This window comes from Oncorhynchus gorbuscha, linkage group LG24, assembly GCF_021184085.1.
Source record: "Oncorhynchus gorbuscha isolate QuinsamMale2020 ecotype Even-year linkage group LG24, OgorEven_v1.0, whole genome shotgun sequence".
NCBI classification, from domain to species: domain Eukaryota; kingdom Metazoa; phylum Chordata; class Actinopteri; order Salmoniformes; family Salmonidae; genus Oncorhynchus; species Oncorhynchus gorbuscha.
Window position 1 is genome coordinate 55,874,353 of NC_060196.1, and position 24,102 is coordinate 55,898,454.

The 24,102-nt window shown below is 45.9% G+C and overlaps 1 pseudogene; it reads right to left on the bottom strand.

The window, feature by feature from the left end:
• LOC124012273 overlaps positions 1–24,102 on the bottom strand; it is a 245,447-nt pseudogene that overhangs the window by 179,664 nt on the left and 41,681 nt on the right.

The following is a 24,102-nucleotide window of genomic DNA, read 5'->3' on the forward strand; positions in this document are numbered from 1 at the left end:
CTAGGGTAAGAGCAGCTGATAGTTCATACTAGAACACCTGGGATAAGAGCAGCTGATAGAACAATATAGAACACCTGGGATAAGAGCAGCTGATAGAACAATATAGAACACCTGGCATAAGAGCAGCTGATAGAACAATATAGAACACCTGGGATAAGAACAGCTGATAGTTCATACTAGAACACCTGGGATAAGAGCAGCTGATAGAACAATATAGAACACCTGGGATAAGAGCAGCTGATAGTTCATACTAGAACACCTGGGATAAGAGCAGCTGATAGTTCATACTAGAACACCTGGGATAAGAGCAGCTGATAGTTCATACTAGAACACCTGGGATAAGAGCAGCTGATAGATCAGACTAGAACACCTGGGATAAGAACAGCTGATAGTTCATACTAGAACACCTGGGATAAGAGCAGCTGATAGTTCATACTAGAACACCTGGGATAAGAGCAGCTGATAGATCAGACTAGAACACCTGGGATAAGAACAGCTGATAGTTCATACTAGAACACCTGGGATAAGAGCAGCTGATAGAACAATATAGAACACCTGGGATAAGAGCAGCTGATAGAACAATATAGAACACCTGGGATAAGAGCAGCTGATAGAACAATATAGAACACCTGGGATAAGAGCAGCTGATAGAACAATATAGAACACCTGGGATAAGAGCAGCTGATAGAACAATATAGAACACCTGGGATAAGAGCAGCTGATAGAACAATATAGAACACCTGGGATAAGAGCAGCTGATAGAACAATATAGAACACCTGGGATAAGAGCAGCTGATAGTTCATACTAGAACACCTGGGATAAGAGCAGCTGATAGTTCATACTAGAACACCTAGGATAAGAGCAGCTGATAGTTCATACTAGAACACCTGGGATAAGAGCAGCTGATAGTTCATACTAGAACACCTGGGATAAGAGCAGCTGATAGTTCATACTAGAACACCTGGGATAAGAACAGCTGATAGTTCATACTAGAACACCTGGGATAAGAGCAGCTGATAGTTCATACTAGAACACCTGGGATAAGAGCAGCTGATAGTTCATACTAGAACACCTAGGATAAGAGCAGCTGATAGTTCATACTAGAACACCTGGGATAAGAGCAGCTGATAGTTCATACTAGAACACCTGGGATAAGAGCAGCTGATAGTTCATACTAGAACACCTGGGATAAGAACAGCTGATAGTTCATACTAGAACACCTGGGATAAGAGCAGCTGATAGAACAATATAGAACACCTGGGATAAGAGCAGCTGATAGTTCATACTAGAACACCTGGAGTAAGAGCAGCTGAAAGATCAGACTAGAACACCTGGAGTAAGATCAGCTGATAGATCAAACTAGAACACCTGGAGTAAGATCAGCTGATAGATCAAACTAGAACACCTGGAGTAAGAGCAGCTGATAGATCAAACTAGAACACCTGGAGTAAGAGCAGCTGATAGATCAAACTAGAACACGTGGAGTAAGAGCAGCTGATAGATCATACTAGAACACCTGGAGTAAGATCAGCTGATAGATCAATCTAGAACACCTAGGGTAAGATCAGCTGAAAGATCAAACTAGAACACCTGGAGTAAGAGCAGCTGATAGATCAAACTAGAACACCTGGGGTAAGAGCAGCTGATAGATCAAACTAGAACACCTGGAGTAAGAGCAGCTGATAGATCAAACTAGAACACCTGGAGTAAGAGCAGCTGATAGATCAAACTAGAACACCTGGGATAAGAGCAGCTGATAGATCAAACTAGAACACCTGGAGTAAGAGCAGCTGATAGGTCATACTAGAACACCTTGGGTAAGAGCAGCTGATAGATCAAACTAGAACACCTGGGATAAGAGCAGCTGAAAGATCAAACTAGAACACCTGGAGTAAGAGCAGCTGATAGATCATACTAGAACACCTGGGATAAGAGCAGCTGATAGATCATACTAGAACACCTTGGGTAAGAGCAGCTGATAGATCAAACTAGAACACCTGGGATAAGAGCAGCTGATAGATCATACTAGAACACCTGGAGTAAGAGCAGCTGAAAGATCAAACTAGAACACCTGGGATAAGAGCAGCTGATAGATCATACTAGAACACCTGGGATAAGAGCAGCTGATAGATCAAACTAGAACACCTGGGATAAGAGCAGCTGATAGATCATACTAGAACACCTGGAGTAAGAGCAGCTGATAGATCATACTAGAACACCTGGAGTAAGAGCAGCTGATAGATCATACTAGAACACCTGGAGTAAGAGCAGATGATAGATCATACTAGAACACCTGGGATAAGAGCAGCTGATAGATCAAACTAGAACACCTGGAGTAAGAGCAGCTGATAGATCATACTAGAACACCTGGGATAAGAGCAGCTGATAGATCAAACTAGAACACCTGGGATAAGAGCAGCTGATAGATCATACTAGAACACCTGGAGTAAGAGCAGCTGATAGATCAAACTAGAACACCTGGAGTAAGAGCAGCTGATAGATCAAACTAGAACACCTGGAGTAAGAGCAGCTGATAGATCAAACTAGAACACCTGGAGTAAGAGCAGCTGATAGATCAAACTAGAACACCTGGGATAAGAGCAGCTGATAGAACAATATAGAACACCTGGAGTAAGAGCAGCTGATAGATCAAACTAGAACACCTGGGATAAGAGCAGCTGATAGATCAAACTAGAACACCTGGAGTAAGAGCAGCTGATAGATCAAACTAGAACACCTGGGATAAGAGCAGCTGATAGATCAAACTAGAACACCTGGAGTAAGAGCAGCTGATAGATCAAACTAGAACACCTGGAGTAAGAGCAGCTGATAGATCAAACTAGAACACCTGGAGTAAGAGCAGCTGGTAGATCAAACTAGAACACCTGGGATAAGAGCAGCTGGTAGATCAAACTAGAACACCTGGAGTAAGAGCAGCTGATAGATCAAACTAGAACACCTAGGGTAAGAGCAGCTGATAGTTCATACTAGAACACCTGGGATAAGAGCAGCTGATAGAACAATATAGAACACCTGGGATAAGAGCAGCTGATAGAACAATATAGAACACCTGGCATAAGAGCAGCTGATAGAACAATATAGAACACCTGGGATAAGAACAGCTGATAGTTCATACTAGAACACCTGGGATAAGAGCAGCTGATAGAACAATATAGAACACCTGGGATAAGAGCAGCTGATAGTTCATACTAGAACACCTGGGATAAGAGCAGCTGATAGTTCATACTAGAACACCTGGGATAAGAGCAGCTGATAGTTCATACTAGAACACCTGGGATAAGAGCAGCTGATAGATCAGACTAGAACACCTGGGATAAGAACAGCTGATAGTTCATACTAGAACACCTGGGATAAGAGCAGCTGATAGTTCATACTAGAACACCTGGGATAAGAGCAGCTGATAGATCAGACTAGAACACCTGGGATAAGAACAGCTGATAGTTCATACTAGAACACCTGGGATAAGAGCAGCTGATAGAACAATATAGAACACCTGGGATAAGAGCAGCTGATAGAACAATATAGAACACCTGGGATAAGAGCAGCTGATAGAACAATATAGAACACCTGGGATAAGAGCAGCTGATAGAACAATATAGAACACCTGGGATAAGAGCAGCTGATAGAACAATATAGAACACCTGGGATAAGAGCAGCTGATAGAACAATATAGAACACCTGGGATAAGAGCAGCTGATAGAACAATATAGAACACCTGGGATAAGAGCAGCTGATAGTTCATACTAGAACACCTGGGATAAGAGCAGCTGATAGTTCATACTAGAACACCTAGGATAAGAGCAGCTGATAGTTCATACTAGAACACCTGGGATAAGAGCAGCTGATAGTTCATACTAGAACACCTGGGATAAGAGCAGCTGATAGTTCATACTAGAACACCTGGGATAAGAACAGCTGATAGTTCATACTAGAACACCTGGGATAAGAGCAGCTGATAGTTCATACTAGAACACCTGGGATAAGAGCAGCTGATAGTTCATACTAGAACACCTAGGATAAGAGCAGCTGATAGTTCATACTAGAACACCTGGGATAAGAGCAGCTGATAGTTCATACTAGAACACCTGGGATAAGAGCAGCTGATAGTTCATACTAGAACACCTGGGATAAGAACAGCTGATAGTTCATACTAGAACACCTGGGATAAGAGCAGCTGATAGAACAATATAGAACACCTGGGATAAGAGCAGCTGATAGTTCATACTAGAACACCTGGAGTAAGAGCAGCTGAAAGATCAGACTAGAACACCTGGAGTAAGATCAGCTGATAGATCAAACTAGAACACCTGGAGTAAGATCAGCTGATAGATCAAACTAGAACACCTGGAGTAAGAGCAGCTGATAGATCAAACTAGAACACCTGGAGTAAGAGCAGCTGATAGATCAAACTAGAACACGTGGAGTAAGAGCAGCTGATAGATCATACTAGAACACCTGGAGTAAGATCAGCTGATAGATCAATCTAGAACACCTAGGGTAAGATCAGCTGAAAGATCAAACTAGAACACCTGGAGTAAGAGCAGCTGATAGATCAAACTAGAACACCTGGGGTAAGAGCAGCTGATAGATCAAACTAGAACACCTGGAGTAAGAGCAGCTGATAGATCAAACTAGAACACCTGGAGTAAGAGCAGCTGATAGATCAAACTAGAACACCTGGGATAAGAGCAGCTGATAGATCAAACTAGAACACCTGGAGTAAGAGCAGCTGATAGGTCATACTAGAACACCTTGGGTAAGAGCAGCTGATAGATCAAACTAGAACACCTGGGATAAGAGCAGCTGAAAGATCAAACTAGAACACCTGGAGTAAGAGCAGCTGATAGATCATACTAGAACACCTGGGATAAGAGCAGCTGATAGATCATACTAGAACACCTTGGGTAAGAGCAGCTGATAGATCAAACTAGAACACCTGGGATAAGAGCAGCTGATAGATCATACTAGAACACCTGGAGTAAGAGCAGCTGAAAGATCAAACTAGAACACCTGGGATAAGAGCAGCTGATAGATCATACTAGAACACCTGGGATAAGAGCAGCTGATAGATCAAACTAGAACACCTGGGATAAGAGCAGCTGATAGATCATACTAGAACACCTGGAGTAAGAGCAGCTGATAGATCATACTAGAACACCTGGAGTAAGAGCAGCTGATAGATCATACTAGAACACCTGGAGTAAGAGCAGCTGATAGATCATACTAGAACACCTGGGATAAGAGCAGCTGATAGATCAAACTAGAACACCTGGAGTAAGAGCAGCTGATAGATCATACTAGAACACCTGGGATAAGAGCAGCTGATAGATCAAACTAGAACACCTGGGATAAGAGCAGCTGATAGATCATACTAGAACACCTGGAGTAAGAGCAGCTGATAGATCATAGTAGAACACCTGGAGTAAGAGCAGCTGATAGATCAAACTAGAACACCTGGGATAAGAGCAGCTGATAGATCATACTAGAACACCTGGAGTAAGAGCAGCTGATAGATCATACTAGAACACCTGGAGTAAGAGCAGCTGATAGATCATACTAGAACACCTGGAGTAAGAGCAGCTGATAGATCATACTAGAACACCTGGAGTAAGAGCAGCTGAAAGATCAAACTAGAACACCTGGGATAAGAGCAGCTGATAGATCATACTAGAACACCTGGGATAAGAGCAGCTGATAGATCATACTAGAACACCTGGGATAAGAGCAGCTGATAGATCATACTAGAACACCTGGAGTAAGAGCAGCTGATAGATCATACTAGAACACCTGGAGTAAGAGCAGCTGATAGTTCATACTAGAACACCTGGGATAAGAGCAGCTGATAGATCATACTAGAACACCTGGGATAAGAGCAGCTGATAGATCATACTAGAACACCTGGAGTAAGAGCAGCTGATAGATCATACTAGAACACCTGGAGTAAGAGCAGCTGATAGATCATACTAGAACACCTGGAGTAAGATCAGCTACTTTATATGGTAAGACGTGCTGTATAACAATGTCTATTAGACATTATAAAATATGAATTCCCTCGTGTTATTAAAGAAGAGAAATGGCAAACTTGAGATCGTTTTGATGATCAAGTTGACAATGCAGCCAATCAGAAGCACTGTGATAGAACGAAGGGGTTTATATCAGAATACTACTAAAGAAACACCTGTTTCCTAATGATACGCAACAAATCCAATCTCCATTTCCAAGTATTTTCGATGCTTGTGTAAGCGTGAACACCGAGAGTGCCTGGCAGGGATCCAGCAGTCAAGGTTGTTGTCTGGTAAGAGCAACAAAACCAAACCAACCTTGCAATCGAACATGTTCCCTGAATTTCAACAACCTACGCACCTTGACCTCCAAGTCTCCAACAAATGGCTCAAATTGTAAACATAAGTGTTGCTGTGTGAAATATCCCGGAGCCAGAGACGTTCTATAATGGGAAGGTTATCCAGTGTGTGTAAGAGGGAGGTCTTGATCCTGGTGTCATTTTCTAGAAGATGAGAAATGACTTTTAATCCCAGCCCCCGTCCCCACAGAAGGCCTTTTGCCTTTTGGCAAATCAAAATGTGTTCTTAACTGACTTGCCTAGTTAAATGAAGGTTAAGTAAAACAAATCAAAATAAAATGACTGAAACAGAGCGGGTCGCTCCTAAACCTGCCTGAAGAGATTAGCTACATAGACCTGTATTATATGACTGGCCTACTCTGTCAAGCCAAATGTCCTCTGAAATATTAGCAATAAAATAAATACAATGAAATACCAGAAGATGTCTATGATGGAATGAAATATAAATGTATAAAACATTTAGTATTTTAACACAGTTTGTGGATTGTAAGTGGGAAAAAATGGAGCTTGTGTTACTAATGGGATTGTCATAAATGACTGTACTTTGTTTGTTGCAATCTTGAAACAGTACTATGAAGTACTACTACAGTCCTATGAAGTACTACTACAGTCATATGAAGTACTACTACAGTCCTATGAAGTACTACTACAGTCCTATGAAGTATTACTACAGTCCTATGAAGTACTACTACAGTCCTATGAAGTACTACTACAAACCTATGAAGTACTACTACAGTCCTATGAAGTACTACTACAGTCCTATGAAGTCTGTTCTTCTCTGTCTTCTGAATGCAGTGAGACTATCTACTCGGAGATCAGTGGGGAAAAGTCTTACTGTGCCTTGCCAATGTCTCCAGAGACCAGAGACTGCGGGTACAGCGACCAGAGACCAGAGACTGCGGGTACAGAGACCAGAGACTGCAAAGTGTCATTAGACCAGAGCAGCATCACAAGATTATAATATCATATTTAAAAATGATAAAGTGATATCCGCAGGCTCTCTCAGAGTGTACCTTTGTGGACATGTGCAGTAGGCTAAAAATAAACGTTCACCCATAACGTTAACTTGGGTGTGGAATGGTACACATCCCAAAACAATAGCAATATGCAAAAAGTCTGTCTGGTCAGGTATTCACCGGGATTTTCTTCTCACAGACACATATACACACAAACACTCCTCTCACACACACACACAACCTACACACACACACACACACACACACACACACACACACACACACACACACACACACACACACACACACACACACACACACACACACACACACACACACACACACACACACACACACACACACACACACACACACACACATGACATGACCATTAGAGAGAGAGAAATAAGGTGTCAGCCATACCAACACATCAGCCCACTTAGTCCGAGACAGTGTGAATATTTGAAGGAGGAAAACAACATTAGAGGTGGCCTAATTACAATCTGTGGTGGGTTAAAAGGCCAAATGGCCCTGCTTCTGTATGATATGGCATTAAGAGGCCCAGACCCCGGGACAAACTCACCTCATTTACAAGGAACACTAGAGTTAAATGCACCACTGGAATTGTAAACATGACATTGTTGAAGTGGAGGGAGAAACGGCACGCCGTGAAAGCTGTGCAGATAACAGGCTCTGACATCTGTTCATTACCCCTCGTTTAAAATAAACCCAGTTCCCTGTTTTCACTGGATACCTCTCCCTTCCCTTTTCATTGGGTAATCTTTTCTCCCTTTTCATTGGGTAATCTTTTCTCCCTTTTCATTGGGTAATCTTTTCTCCCTTTTCATTGGGTAATCTTTTCTCCCTTTTCATTGGGTAATGAGAAATGAGCAGCCTTCGATGTTACTGCATGGAAAATTCCCACTAGGGGATGAAAACAGAACAGTGTTTATGATTGTATTACTTTTTTTTGGAATATATATATATAATAACAATATTCGAACCCCGAGACATCCAATTGAAATGGATAGCGAGACAAAGACTGCTAAGAAATCATTTCAACCAGAGGATGGTAATAGTCACGTAGGGCCCTTTTCTTTTGGGGTTATTAGATCATATGTTTAAGACTCCAAAACAGTGCACATACTGTAAGGTCCATGTGTGCAATATATGTTTGGCAGGCCTTCCCTTAATACAATATAAACTTTTATTTCTGTACACAAGGAAATCGCTAAATGGTTGTGGCACTTTACAAATGAACCTGTGTACGCCAATAAAATAAATCACACACAAACATGATGAGAAAAGCTTTCAAAACAACAAATAACTATCAAACACAAATAGGATGGATGTACTGTAGCTATATTTTGAAGGGTTATGCATCATCAATTTAATAACTCATATAGTTACATCCTAAATAGTCCATCCTAAAACCTAAAGACATATTTATAAATCATGTCTGGTCAATATTAAAATATTAAATTAGCTAAAAAGTACACATCATTTCACAAATAAGCTCCACTAAAAATTGTGAGTAACAGAGCAATTTATTCTATAGGTCAAAAACCATTAGCTCAGATTGCCCACAACGTGCTATTACAAAATGGAGGGTCATAAAATAGTTGTTTTTATGGACGTGTAGTCCATATAATGTCCAGGTTGAGATGTACAGTTGAAGTTGGAAGTTGGAGCTATTAAAACTCGTTTTTCAACCACTCCACAAATTTCTTGTTAACAAACTATAGTTTTGTCAAGTCGGTGAGGACATCTACTTTGTGCATGACACATGTAATTTCTCCAACAATTGTTTACAGACAGATTATTTCATTTATAACTCACTGTATCACAATTACAGTGGGTCAGAAGATTGCATTCACTAAGTTGTCTGTGCCTTTAAACAGCTTGGAAAATTCCAGAAAATGATGTCATGGCTTTAGAAGCTTCTGATCGGCTAATGGACATCATTTGAGTCAATTGGAGGTGTACCTGTGGATGCATTTGAAGGCCTATCTTCAATCTCAGTGCCTCTTTGCTTGACATCATGGGAAAATCAAAAGAAATCAGCCAAGACCTCAGAAAAATAATTGTAGACCTCCACAAGTCTGGCTCATCCTTGGGAGAAATTTCCAAACACCTGAAGGTACCACGTTCATCTGTATAAACACCATGGGACCACGCAGCCATCATACTGCTCATACTGCTCAGGAAGGAGACGCGTTCTGTCTCCTAGAGATGAATGTACTCTGGTACGAAAAAGGACCTTGTGAAGATGCTGGAGGAAACAGGTGCAAAAGTATCTATATCCTCAATAAAACGAGTCCTATATCGACAACTTGGTAGAAGCAAGGTAGAAGCCACTGCTCCAAAAAAGCGCCATAAAAAAGCGAGACTACGGTTTGCAACTGCACATGGGGACAAAGATCTCACTTTTTGGAGAAATGTCCTCTGGTCTGATGAAACAAAAATAGAACTGTTTGGCCATAATGACCATCGTTATGTTTGGAGAAAAAAGGGGGAGGCTTGCAAGCCGAAGAACACCATCCCAACCGTGTAGCACGGGGGTGGCAGCATCATGTGGTGGGGGTACTTTGCTGCACGAGGGACTGGTGCACTTAAGATGTCATCATAAGAAGGAAAATTATGTGGATATATTGAAGTAACATCTCAAGACATCAGTTAAAGTTAAAGCTTGGTAGCAAATGGGTCTTCCAAATGGACAACGACCCCAAGCATACTTCCAAAGTTGTGGCAAAATGGCTTAAGGACAACAAAGTCAAGGTATTTGAGTGGCCATCACAAAGCCCTGACCCAAATCCTATAGAGAAGTTGTGGGCAGAACTGAAAAAGCATGTGAGAGCAAGGAGGCCTACAAACCTGACTCAGGTACACCAGCTCTGTCAGAAGGAATGGACCAAAATTCACCCAGCTTATTATGGGAAGCTTGTGGAAGGCTGCCCGAAATGTTTGACCCAAGTTAAACAATTTAAAGGCAATGCTACCAAATACTAATTGAGTATATGTAAACTTCTGACCCACTGGGAATGTGATGAAAGAAATAAAAGCTGAAATAAATGATTCTCTCTACTGTTATTCTGACATTTCACATTCTTCAAATAAAGTGGTGATCCTAACTGACCTAAGACAGGGAATTGTTACGAGGATTAAATGTCAGGAATGAAAAGCTGAGTTTAAATGTACTTGGCTAAGGTGTATGTAAACCTCCAACTTCAACTGTATTTATTACAGTGACAAAAAAGACTACACTTCCCACGAGTCCTCTCTCCATGGGTGTCCAGTTACGTTGATGACACAAGTGTCCCACTAAGAGACAAGTCTCAAACCCTGGCTGACCTTGGTTTCAATGCAGATAATGATTGAGTTCCTGCAGACTACATTGCAGTTGCATGCCAGATCTTACAACACCTGGAAAGCTATTCACAACATATCAACATATCGTGCTTCTACACCTGCATTGCCTGCTGTTTGGGGTTTTAGGCTGGGTTTCTGTACAGCACTTTGATATATCAGCTGATGTACGAAGGGCTTCATAAATACATTTGATTGATTGATTGATTGATCAGCCACATCATATGATATAGCAATCTGATGATCGACTACACAGTCAATGATGTGGCACGCAACCGTTGATTGATGCAATACAACGCCTGGGCATCTAGTTGGGTAGGAACTGTCCCGTTATACAGTACTACTGATGGGTGGTTCTGGTACCTGGAGTTTCGGTAGTTATGAAAGACAAACAGACACCCACTAACCAATATTGAATATTGAATACCAACAAACTTTTTTTCAGGTGCAGAGCATATTTACCTGTACGTCATAGGTGCCGTTAAGTAACATGCGTGGTGACCCTGTAGAGTCCTGTGGCGCCCCGGTCAGGGCGGTGTAGGACGGGGGCCGTGTAATGTCTTTGGCGTGTTGGCTCTGTGAGGAGAAGCCCACCATGTTGTGCAGGGCCAGTATCTTAGTGTCCAGCTCTGCGTCCTGCCGTGTGCGGTTGTGCAGGCCCAGATGGTATTTCCGATAGTGCTTGACCAGGTCCGTGGGGTCATTCCCGTAGTAACCGTACCCACAGATGTTGCACTTGAAGTCCTGCAGTTTGGGAGAGCAGGGTGGGGCTACCCCTGTCTCGGCCCCCATGGGGCTGGGCGTGATGTCCCCGGCCCCCTCGCCTGCCCCCCTATGTGGGTGGAGGGGGCGTAGCAAGGGGTATCCAGAGCCCTCCACCCCATCCTGGTGGACTGAAGTCCCCCCTGTGGGGCTGTAGGAGGTGTCCTTGTCCTCCCCGTTACTGGTGACGCCCTGGACGATGACACCCCTCCCTCGGGCGGCCAGCAGCAACCCCTCCCTGACACCCACCCTTTCTCCCCCTCCTCTCTCCCCGACCTTCCCCAGCAGCAGCTCCCCCGCCGGGCTGCGTGCCTGTGTCCCGTCCCCCTCATCTGGTTCTGATCTGAGAGGAGACAGAGACACAGCCCCGTCGGGCCCGGCCCAGGATGGGAGCGCCAGCAGATCTGAGTCTGTCACCTCGTGGCAGGGGAAGGACGCTACATTTCCTCCCTTCTTGTGGCTGGGGTAATTAAAGACAGGCCTGTCGGTGTTTACTGTCGCCGCTGTTCCCACTCCTCCGCCGCCCCTCCCTCCTCCGTCCCGTTTGATGGAGCCTGAGACGGAGCCCGGGGAGGAAGAGGAGTCCTCCTGCTCGTCTGGGACTGGCACGTGGGCCCGACCAAGTTCGGCCGGCAGCAGCCCGTCGGCACCGTTGGGCTCTGAGGCCCGGCTCCCGGCACTGTCCTCACTATCTGGCCCAGTGGCCTCCGCGGCCAGAGCCTCACCTTCTCCTTCTTCCTCACCGCCGAAGCTTCTCAAAGGGGGGTTCTTTTTCCTCACCATATCTGCAGGCAGGCAGCATAGACACACAGACAGAATGTTTTAGTGTCACACTTCCTTGAGGAATAGGTATATTAAACATAGAGGAATAGATATATTAAACATAGAGGAATAGGTATATTAAACATAGAGGAATAGGTATATTAAACATAGAGGAATAGGTATATTAAACATAGAGGAATAGGTATATTAAACAGAGGAATAGATATATTAAACAGAGGAATAGATATATTAAACATAGAGGAATAGGTATATTAAACATAGAGGAATAGGTATATTAAGCATAGAGGAATAGTTATATTAAACATAGAGGAATAGGTATATTAAACAGAGGAATAGATATATTAAACATAGAGGAATAGGTATATTAAACATAGAGGAATAGGTATATTAAACATAGAGGAATAGTTATATTAAACATAGAGGAATAGGTATATTAAACAGAGGAATAGGTATATTAAACATAGAGGAATAGGTATATTAAACATAGAGGAATAAGTATATTAAACATAGAGGAATATGTATATTAAACATAGAGGAATAGGTATATTAAACATAGAGGAATAGGTATATTAAACAGAGGAATAGGTATATTAAACAGAGGAATAGGTATATTAAACAGAGGAATAGGTATATTAAACAGAGGAATAGACTCCCCATGTAACTGCATGCAATGTCTGGGGGAAAATGATTACGTGAACTGGATCTCTATTCAAGAACCACATCAATTGAAGTCTGTACCAAATAAGATGGAGACAGTGGTAGTTTAGTTTTTTTGTCTCTGTGTGTGTGTGTGTGTGTGTGTGTGTGTGTGTGTGTGTGTGTGTGTGTGTGTGTGTGTGTGTGTGTGTGTGTGTGTGTGTGTGTGTGTGTGTGTGTGTGTGTGTGTGTGTGTGTGTGTGTGTGTGTGTGTGTGTGTGTGTGTGTGTGTGTGTGTGTGTGTGTGTCTCAATTCACTCAAACCCCAATTCTCTCCATCCAGGGTGCTTAGAATTTCTCATAATGCCAGTCTTATTTCTTCTCCAGTGAAACATATGGAGAGTCATTTTGTAGGTTGTAAATAAAATGAGTATTAAATAAAGCAAAGTATGTTTGTAAAGGGGCAATGATTAAACCAGTGTTCATAAAAGCTGCAGGAAAAATGTGAAGCAACAGATCCGACAGACCCAACAGACATGTCACCAGTTACCCTGTTTCAATCATTACCAAGTCACTGTCGGATGTCTACCAGCACTCTGTCACCACTGGAGTTTACAACTACCAAAGCATGTCATTCATCAAAATAAACTCATTGACTTGATTAATCAACAATCAAACCAGAATAATTGGCCTAGTGTTTAAAAGGCATTATTTTGTACTCGTTCTCTGGAGCAGAAACACACTTATAATAAACGGCTTACAATCCACTACCAACAGACTTTGACCCCGAAAACGAAAACTTACAAGAGTCAAAATTAAACTGGCCTGAAAACTATGGGGAATGTGTACATTTGTCCCAGAGTTTGGAATGGCTTTCTCATGGCCTTAATTATCGAATCACACCCATCGAAATGGCTTGCAATCATTAACCTCTCTGAAAATTTGCCCAAAGGCTAACTCAAAAATACTACACAAGAAAGAGAGTGTCCCTGACACACGTCAGCCCGGCTTCAACAGGGAAATCAATGTTTCACTATAGTTAAAGTAAGGAAAATGACAGCTGATCGGTGTCCAGAAGAATACCAGACTACTAAGGGTAACACAGTAGTCCCCCTATACCGCCCCCACACGGAGCTGAAGAATACCAGACTACTAAGACACAGTAGTCCCTCTCATCCCCCCCCACACGGAGCTGAAGAATACCAGACTACTAAGACACAGTAGTCCCCTATACCGCCCCCCACACGGAGCTGAAGAATACCAGACTACTAAGACACAGTAGTGTCCCTATACCGCCCCCCACACGGAGCTGAAGAATACCAGACTACTAAGACACAGTAGTCCCCTATACCGCCCCCACACGGAGCTGAAGAATACCAGACTACTAAGACACAGTAGTCCCCTATACCGCCCCCACACGGAGCTGAAGAATATCAGACTACTAAGACACAGTAGTGTCCCTATACCGCCCCCACACGGAGCTGAAGAATACCAGACTACTAAGGGTAACACAGTAGTGTCCCTATACCGCCCCCACACGGAGCTGAAGAATACCAGACTACTAAGACACAGTAGTGTCCCTATACCGCCCCCCACACGGAGCTGAAGAATACCAGACTACTAAGACACAGTAGTGTCCCTATACCGCCCCCCACACGGAGCTGAAGAATACCAGACTACTAAGACACAGTAGTGTCCCTATACCGCCCCCACACGGAGCTGAAGAATACCAGACTACTAAGACACAGTAGTGTCCCTATACCGCCCCCCACACGGAGCTGAAGAATACCAGACTACTAAGACACAGTAGTGTCCCTATACCGCCCCCACACGGAGCTGAAGAATACCAGACTACTAAGACACAGTAGTGTCCCTATACCGCCCCCACACGGAGCAGAAGAATACCAGACTACTAAGGGTAACACAGTAGTCCCCCTATACCGCCCCCCACACGGAGCAGAAGAATACCAGACTACTAAGAACACAGTAGTCCCCCTATACCGCCCCCACACGGAGCTGAAGAATACCAGACTACTAAGGGTACACAGTAGTCCCCCTATACCGCCCCCACACGGAGCTGAAGAATACCAGACTACTAAGGGTAACACAGTAGTCCCCCTATACCGCCCCCACACGGAGCTGAAGAATACCAGACTACTAAGGGTAACACAGTAGTCCCCCTATACCGCCCCCCACACGGAGCAGAAGAATACCAGACTACTAAGGGTAACACAGTAGTCCCCCTATACCGCCAGGAGCTGAAGAATATCAGACTACTAAGGGTAACACAGTAGTCCCCCTCATACCGCCCCCCACACGGAGCAGAAGAATACCAGACTACTAAGGGTAACACAATAGACCCTGTCATCCCACCCCCACACGAGCAGAAGAATACCAGACTACTAAGCGTAACACAGTAGTCCCTCTCATCCCACCCCCACACGGAGCAGAAGAATACCAGACTACTAAGGGTAACACAGTAGTCCCTGTCATCCCACCCCCACACGGAGCAGAACAATACCAGACTACTAAGGGTAACACAGTAGGCCCTGTCATCCCACCCCCACACGGAGCAGAAGAATCGTCGGGATTTCTACTTTCAATAAACTTCGGATCAATGTAAACCCTCCAAAAAATGTGATATCATCCTTAATCACATCTCAGACAAAATAATATTCTAAAGCACTGTTCATTACCCAGAATCATTGTGTCTAGCTCTTTTGTAATATCACCAGGAAGCAGTGAGAGCAGAGCTTTAGTGGTTCTATACACGGCTCAAGTTCCTCAACAGAGGAGTGTGATTTAGCATGAAATGTCTCCCGACTCATAAAATAGAAACGTTTTTTATCCCTGATATGTAATTCAATTACACTACAGTAAAAGGAGGACTGAGCACACCCCCATTCTCATCTACAAGGCTGTAGTGGAGCAGGTTGAGAGCTTCAAGTTCCTTCTGGTCCATATCACCAACAAACTATCATGGTCCAAACACACTAAGACAATTGTGAAGAGGGCACGACAAAGCCTATTCCCCCTCAGGAGACTGAAAAGATTTGGCATGGGTCCTCAGATCCTCAAAAGGTTTTACAGCTGCGACATCGAGAGCATCCTGACTGGTTGCATCACTGCCTGGTACGGCGACTGCAGAGGATAGTGCGTACGACCCAGTACATCACTGGGGCCATGCTGCCTGCCATCCAGGACCTCTATATTAGATAGTGTCAGAGGAAGGCCCTAAAAATTGTCAAAGACTCCAGCCACCCTTGTCATAGACTGTTCTCTCTGCTACCGCATGGCAAGTGGTACCGGAGCACCAAGTCTAGGTCCAAGAGACTTCTAAACAGCTTCTACCCCCAAGCCATAAGAGTCCTGAATAGCTAATCAAAGGGCTACCCAGACCCCTCTTTTACACTGCTGCTACTCTCTGTTTATAATCTATGCTTAGTCGCTTAAACTCTACCCACATGTACATATAACCTCAAATACCTCAGCTAACCGGTGACCCCGCACATTGACCCTGTAACGGTACCCCCTGTATATATATATAGCCCCCGTCCCCCCTATATGCAGGGACGGGGGCTGAGATTAAAAATATAAATACATTAAATTAAAATATAGGACAAAACACACATCACGACAAGAGAGACACCACAGCACTACATAAAGAGAGACAACAACATAGCATGGCAGCAACACATGACAACACAGGACGGTAGCAACACAACATGACAACACAGCATGGTAGCAACACAACATGACAACACAGCATGGTAGCAACACAACATGGCAGCAACACATGACAACATAGCATGGCAGCAACACAACATGGCAGCAACACATGACAACACAGGACGGTAGCAACACAACATGACAACACAGCATGGTAGCAACACAACATGACAACACAGCATGGTAGCAACACAACATGACAACACAGGACGGTAGCAACACAACATGACAACACAGGACGGTAGCAACACAACATGACAACACAGCATGGTAGCAACACAACATGACAACACAGCATGGTAGCAACACAACATGACAACACAGGATGGTAGCAACACAACATGACAACACAGCATGGTAGCAACACAACATGACAACACAGGACGGTAGCAACACAACATGACAACACAGGACGGTAGCAACACAACATGACAACACAGCATGGTAGCAACACAACATGACAACACAGGACGGTAGCAACACAACATGACAACACAGCATGGTAGCAACACAACATGACAACACAGGACGGTAGCAACACAACATGACAACACAGCATGGTAGCAACACAACATGACAACACAGGACGGTAGCAACACAACATGACAACACAGGACGGTAGCAACACAACATGACAACACAGGACGGTAGCAACACAACATGACAACACAGCATGGTAGCAACACAACATGACAACACAGCATGGTAGCAACACAACATGACAACATAGCATGGTAGCAACACAACATGACAACACAGGACGGTAGCAACACAACATGACAACACAGCATGGTAGCAACACAACATGACAACACAGGACGGTAGCAACACAACATGACAACACAGCATGGTAGCAACACAACATGACAACACAGGACGGTAGCAACACAACATGACAACACAGCATGGTAGCAACACAACATGACAACACAGCATGGTAGCAACACAACATGACAACACAGCATGGTAGCAACACAACATGACAACACAGGACGGTAGCAACACAACATGACAACACAGGATGGTAGCAACACAACATGACAACACAGGATGGTAGCAACACAACATGACAACATAGCATGGTAGCAACACAACATGACAACATAGCATGGCAGCAACACATGACAACACAGGATGGTAGCAACACAACATGACAACACAGGATGGTAGCAACACAACATGGCAGCAACACAACATGGTAGCAGCACAAAACAGGGTACAAACATTATTGGGCACAGACAAAAGCACAAAGGGAAAGAAGGTAGAGACAACAATACATCACGCAAAGCAGCCGCCACAACTGTCAGTAAGAGTGTCCATGACTGAGACTTTGAATGAAGAGATGGACATCAAACTGCCCAGGTGTTTGTTGCAGCTCGTTCCAGTCACCCTCACTTGTTATTTTACTACTGCTGTTGAATTATTTGTTACTTTTATTTTATATTTTCTATTTTTTACTTATCTAATTTTTGCTTAACCCTTTTTAATAATTTTTTCCTCTTAACTTCTTAAAGCATTGTTGGTTACGAGCTTGTAAGTAAGCATTTCACTGTAAGGTCTACTACACATGTTGTATTCAGCATTTCACTGTAAGGTCTACTACACCTGTTGTATTCAGCATTTCACTGTAAGGTCTACTACACCTGTTGTATTCAGCATTTCATTGTTGTATTCAGCATTTCATTGTAAGGTCTACTACACCTGTTGTATTCAGCATTTCACTGTAAGGTCTACTACACCTGTTGTATTCAGCATTTCACTGTAAGGTCTACTACACCTGTTGTATTCAGCATTTCACTGTAAGGTCTACTACACCTGTTGTATTCAGCATTTCACTGTAAGGTCTACTACACCTGTTGTATTCAGCATTTCACTGTAAGGTCTACTACACCTGTTGTATTCAGCATTTCACTGTATTCAGCATCTACTACACCTGTTGTATTCAGCATTTCACTGTAAGGTCTACTACACCTGTTGTATTCAGCATTTCACCTGTTGTATTCAGCATTTCACTGTAAGGTCTACTACACCTGTTATATTCAGCATTTCACTGTAAGGTCTACTACACCTGTTGTATTCGGCGCATGTGACAAATACAATTGGATATGATTTGATAATTTTGCATGACAATATCGTCACAGAAGCCACTTAAAATCATCTTATTTCGCATTACATGGTACAACTGAGTTGTATGGTAAAACTGAATTGTATGGTAAAATTTAAATGTATGGTAAAATTGAATTGTAAGGTAAAATTGAATTGCATAGTCAAATTGAATTGTAAGGTAAAATTGAATTGCATAGTCAAATTGAATTGTAAGGTAAAATTGAATTGTAAGGTAAAATTGAATTGTAAGGTAAAATGCTTTGTGTGGGAAATAAAACATTTCACACCTGCAATTTCAAATGCATCAAAAGTAGTTTTCCGCGGCCCGCTGGGCTATAATCAATAACATGCCTAGTGATGGAGCTGTGAGCGGCACAGCCAGAAGAGGACTGGCCACCCCTCAGAGCCTGGTTCCTCTCCACGCGGCACAGCCAGAAGAGGACTGGCCACCCCTCAGAGCCTGGTTCCTCTCCACGCGGCACAGCCAGAAGAGGACTGGCCACCCCTCAGAGCCTGGTTCCTCTCCACGCGGCACAGCCAGAAGAGGACTGGCCACCCCTCAGAGCCTGGTTCCTCTCCACACGGCACAGCCAGAAGAGGACTGGCCACCCCTCAGAGCCTGGTTCCTCTCCACACGGCACAGCCAGAAGAGGACTGGCCACCCCTCAGAGCCTGGTTCCTCTCCATGCGGCACAGCCAGAAGAGGACTGGCCACCCCTCAGAGCCTGGTTCCTCTCCACGCAGCACAGCCAGAAGAGGACTGGCCACCCCTCAGAGCCTGGTTCATCTCCACACGGCACAGCCAGAAGAGGACTGGCCACCCCTCAGAGCCTGGTTCCTCTCCACGCGGCACAGCCAGAAGAGGACTGGCCACCCCTCAGAGCCTGGTTCCTCTCCACACGGCACAGCCAGAAGAGGACTGGCCACCCCTCAGAGCCTGGTTCCTCTCCACGCGGCACAGCCAGAAGAGGACTGGCCACCCCTCAGAGCCTGGTTCCTCTCCACGCGGCACAGCCAGAAGAGGACTGGCCACCCCTCAGAGCCTGGTTCCTCTCCACGCGGCACAGCCAGAAGAGGACTGGCCACCCCTCAGAGCCTGGTTCCTCTCCACGCGGCACAGCCAGAAGAGGACTGGCCACCCCTCAGAGCCTGGTTCCTCTCCACGCGGCACAGCCAGAAGAGGACTGGCCACCCCTCAGAGCCTGGTTCCTCTCCACGCGGCACAGCCAGAAGAGGACTGGCCACCCCTCAGAGCCTGGTTCCTCTCCACGCGGCACAGCCAGAAGAGGACTGGCCACCCCTCAGAGCCTGGTTCCTCTCCACGCGGCACAGCCAGAAGAGGACTGGCCACCCCTCAGAGCCTGGTTCCTCTCCACGCGGCACAGCCAGAAGAGGACTGGCCACCCCTCAGAGCCTGGTTCCTCTCCACGCGGCACAGCCAGAAGAGGACTGGCCACCCCTCAGAGCCTGGTTCCTCTCCACGCCAGAAGAGGACTGGCCACCCCTCAGCCTGAAGAGGACTGGCCACCCCTCAGAGCCTGGTTCCTCTCCACGCGGCACAGCCAGAAGAGGACTGGCCACCCCTCAGAGCCTGGTTCCTCTCCACGCGGCACAGCCAGAAGAGGACTGGCCACCCCTCAGAGCCTGGTTCCTCTCCACGCGGCACAGCCAGAAGAGGACTGGCCACCCCTCAGAGCCTGGTTCCTCTCCACGCGGCACAGCCAGAAGAGGACTGGCCACCCCTCAGAGCCTGGTTCCTCTCCACACGGCACAGCCAGAAGAGGACTGGCCACCCCTCAGAGCCTGGTTCCTCTCCACGCGGCACAGCCAGAAGAGGACTGGCCATCCCTCAGAGCCTGGTTCATCTCCACGCGGCACAGCCAGAAGAGGACTGGCCACCCCTCAGAGCCTGGTTCCTCTCCACGCGGCACAGCCAGAAGAGGACTGGCCACCCCTCAGAGCCTGGTTCCTCTCCACGCGGCACAGCCAGAAGAGGACTGGCCACCCCTCAGAGCCTGGTTCCTCTCCACGCGGCACAGCCAGAAGAGGACTGGCCACCCCTCAGAGCCTGGTTCCTCTCCACGCGGCACAGCCAGAAGAGGACTGGCCACCCCTCAGAGCCTGGTTCCTCTCCACGCGGCACAGCCAGAAGAGGACTGGCCACCCCTCAGAGCCTGGTTCCTCTCTAGGTTTCTATTCTCCACGCGGCACAGCCAGAAGAGGACTGGCCACCCCTCAGAGCCTGGTTCCTCTCCACGCGGCACAGCCAGAAGAGGACTGGCCACCCCTCAGAGCCTGGTTCCTCTCCACGCGGCACAGCCAGAAGAGGACTGGCCACCCCTCAGAGCCTGGTTCCTCTCTAGGTTTCTATTCTCCACGCGGCACAGCCAGAAGAGGACTGGCACCCCTCAGAGCCTGGTTCCTCTCCACGCGGCACAGCCAGGAGAGGACTGGCCACCCCTCAGAGCCTGGTTCCTCTCTAGGTTTCTATTCTCCACGCGGCACAGCCAGAAGAGGACTGGCCACCCCTCAGAGCCTGGTTCCTCTCTAGGTTTCTATTCTCCACGCGGCACAGCCAGAAGAGGACTGGCCACCCCTCAGAGCCTGGTTCCTCTCTAGGTTTCTATTCTCCACGCGGCACAGCCAGAAGAGGACTGGCCACCCCTCAGAGCCTGGTTCCTCTCTAGGTTTCTATTCTCCACGCGGCACAGCCAGAAGAGGACTGGCCACCCCTCAGAGCCTGGTTCCTCTCCACGCGGCACAGCCAGGAGAGGACTGGCCACCCCTCAGAGCCTGGTTCCTCTCTAGGTTTCTATTCTCCACGCGGCACAGCCAGAAGAGGACTGGCCACCCCTCATAGCCTGGTTCCTCTCCACGCGGCACAGCCAGAAGAGGACTGGCCACCCCTCAGAGCCTGATTCCTCTCTAGGTTTCTATTCTCCACGCGGCACAGCCAGAAGAGGACTGGCCACCCCTCATAGCCTCGTTCCTCTCCACGCGGCACAGCCAGAAGAGGACTGGCCACCCCTCAGAGCCTGGTTCCTCTCCACGCGGCACAGCCAGGAGAGGACTGGCCACCCCTCAGAGCCTGGTTCCTCTCTAGGTTTCTTCCTAGGTTCTGGCCTTTCTAGGGAGTTTTTCCTAGCCACCGTGCTTCTACACCTGCATTGCTTGCTGTTTGGGGTTTTAGGCTGGGTTTCTGTACGGCACTTTGTGACATCAGCCGATGTTAGAAGGGCTTTATAAATACATTTGTTTGATTGATACACCTCAGAAAGAGGCCCACCACAGTGACACACACCACAGTGACACACACCACAGTGACACACACCACAGTGATACACACCACAGTGACACACACCACAGTGACATACACCACAGTGACACACACCACAGTGACACACACCACAGTGACACACACCACAGTGACACACACCACAGTGACATACACCACAGTGATACACACCACAGTGATACACACCACAGTGACACACCACAGTGATACACACCACAGTGATACACACCACAGCGATGCACACCACAGTGATACACACCACAGTGACACACACCACAGTGACACACACCACAGTGATACACACCACAGTGACACACACCACAGTGATACACACCACAGTGACACACACCACAGTGACATACACCACAGTGACACACCACAGTGATACACACCACAGTGATACACACCACAGCGATGCACATCACAGTGATACACACCACAGTGATATACATGCTCATTTGTAACGAGGCAAAACCATAACAAAATATGTAATCTTAAATGTCAAAATAGGACATCCTGTTTCATTACCTCTCTCTATGATGTTTTTAGGTTAACAGCATACAGTGGGGCAAAAAAGTATTTAGTCACTCACCAATTGTGCAAGTTCTCCCACTTAAAAAGATGAGAGGCCTGTCATTTTCATCATAGGTACACTTCAACTATGACAGACAAAATTAGGAAAAAAATCCAGAAAATCACATTGTAGGATTTTTAATGAATTTATTTGCAAATTATGGTGGAAAATAAGTATTTGGTCTCCTACAGACAAGCAAGATTTATGGCTCTCACAGACCTGTAACTTCTTCTTTAAGAGGCTCCTCTGTCCTCCACTCGTTACATGTATTAATGGCACCTGTTTGAACTTGTTATCAGTATAAAAGACACCTGTCCACAACCTCAAACAGTCACACTCCAAACTCCACTATGGCCAAGACCAAAGAGCTGTCAAAGGACACCAGAAACAAAATTGTAGACCTGCACCAGGCTGGGAAGACTGAATCTGCAATAGGTAAGCAGCTTGGTTTGAAGAAATCAACTGTGGGAGCAATTAGTAGGAAATGGAAGAGATACAAGACCACTGATAATCTCCCTCCATCTGGGGCTCCCGCAAGATCTCACCCCGTGGAGTCAAAATGATCACAAGAACGGTGAGCAAAAATCCCAAAACCACACGGGGGGACCTAGTAAATGACCTGCAGAGAGCTGGGACCAAAGTAACAAAGCCTACCATCAGCAAGGGCATTGAAGATGAAACGTGGCTGGATCTTTCAGCATGACAATGATCCCAAACACACCACCCGGGCAACGAAGGAGTGGCTTCGTAAGAAGCATTTCAAGGTTTCAAGTGGCCTAGCCAGTCTCCAGATCTCAACCCCATAGAAAATCTTTGGAGGGAGTTGAAAGGCCGTGTTGCCCAGCAACAGCCCCGAAACATCACTGCTCTAGAGAAGATCTGCATGGAGGAATGGGCCAAAATACCAGCAACAGTGTGTGAAAACCTTGCGCACCGATAGGTGTCACATCGTTAGTCAGCACGTGTTACACCTGAGCTGGTTGCCATCTTGTTTGTGGGAATGTCTTTCACCTGTGCTGGCCCAGGTGATAGTAAGAGTGGCTGGCCCAGGTGATAGTAAGAGTGGCTGGCCCAGGTGATAGTAAGAGTGGCTGGCCCAGGTGATAGTAAGAGTGGCTGGCCCAGGTGATAGTAAGAGTGGCTGGCCCAGGTGATATTAAGAGTGGCTGGCCCAGGTGATATTAAGAGTGGCTGGCCCAGGTGATATTAAGAGTGGCTGGCCCAGGTGATAGTAAGAGTGGCTGGCCCTAGTGATAGTAAGAGTGGCTGGCCCAGGTGATATTAAGAGTGGCTGGCCCAGGTGATATTAAGAGTGGCTGGCCCAGGTGATAGTAAGATTGGCTGGCCCAGGTGATATTAAGAGTGGCTGGCCCAGGTGATAGTAAGATTGGCTGGCCCAGGTGATAGTAAGAGTGGCTGGCCCAGGTGATATTAAGAGTGGCTGGCCCAGGTGATATTAAGAGTGGCTGGCCCAGGTGATATTAAGAGTGGCTGGCCCAGGTGATATTAAGA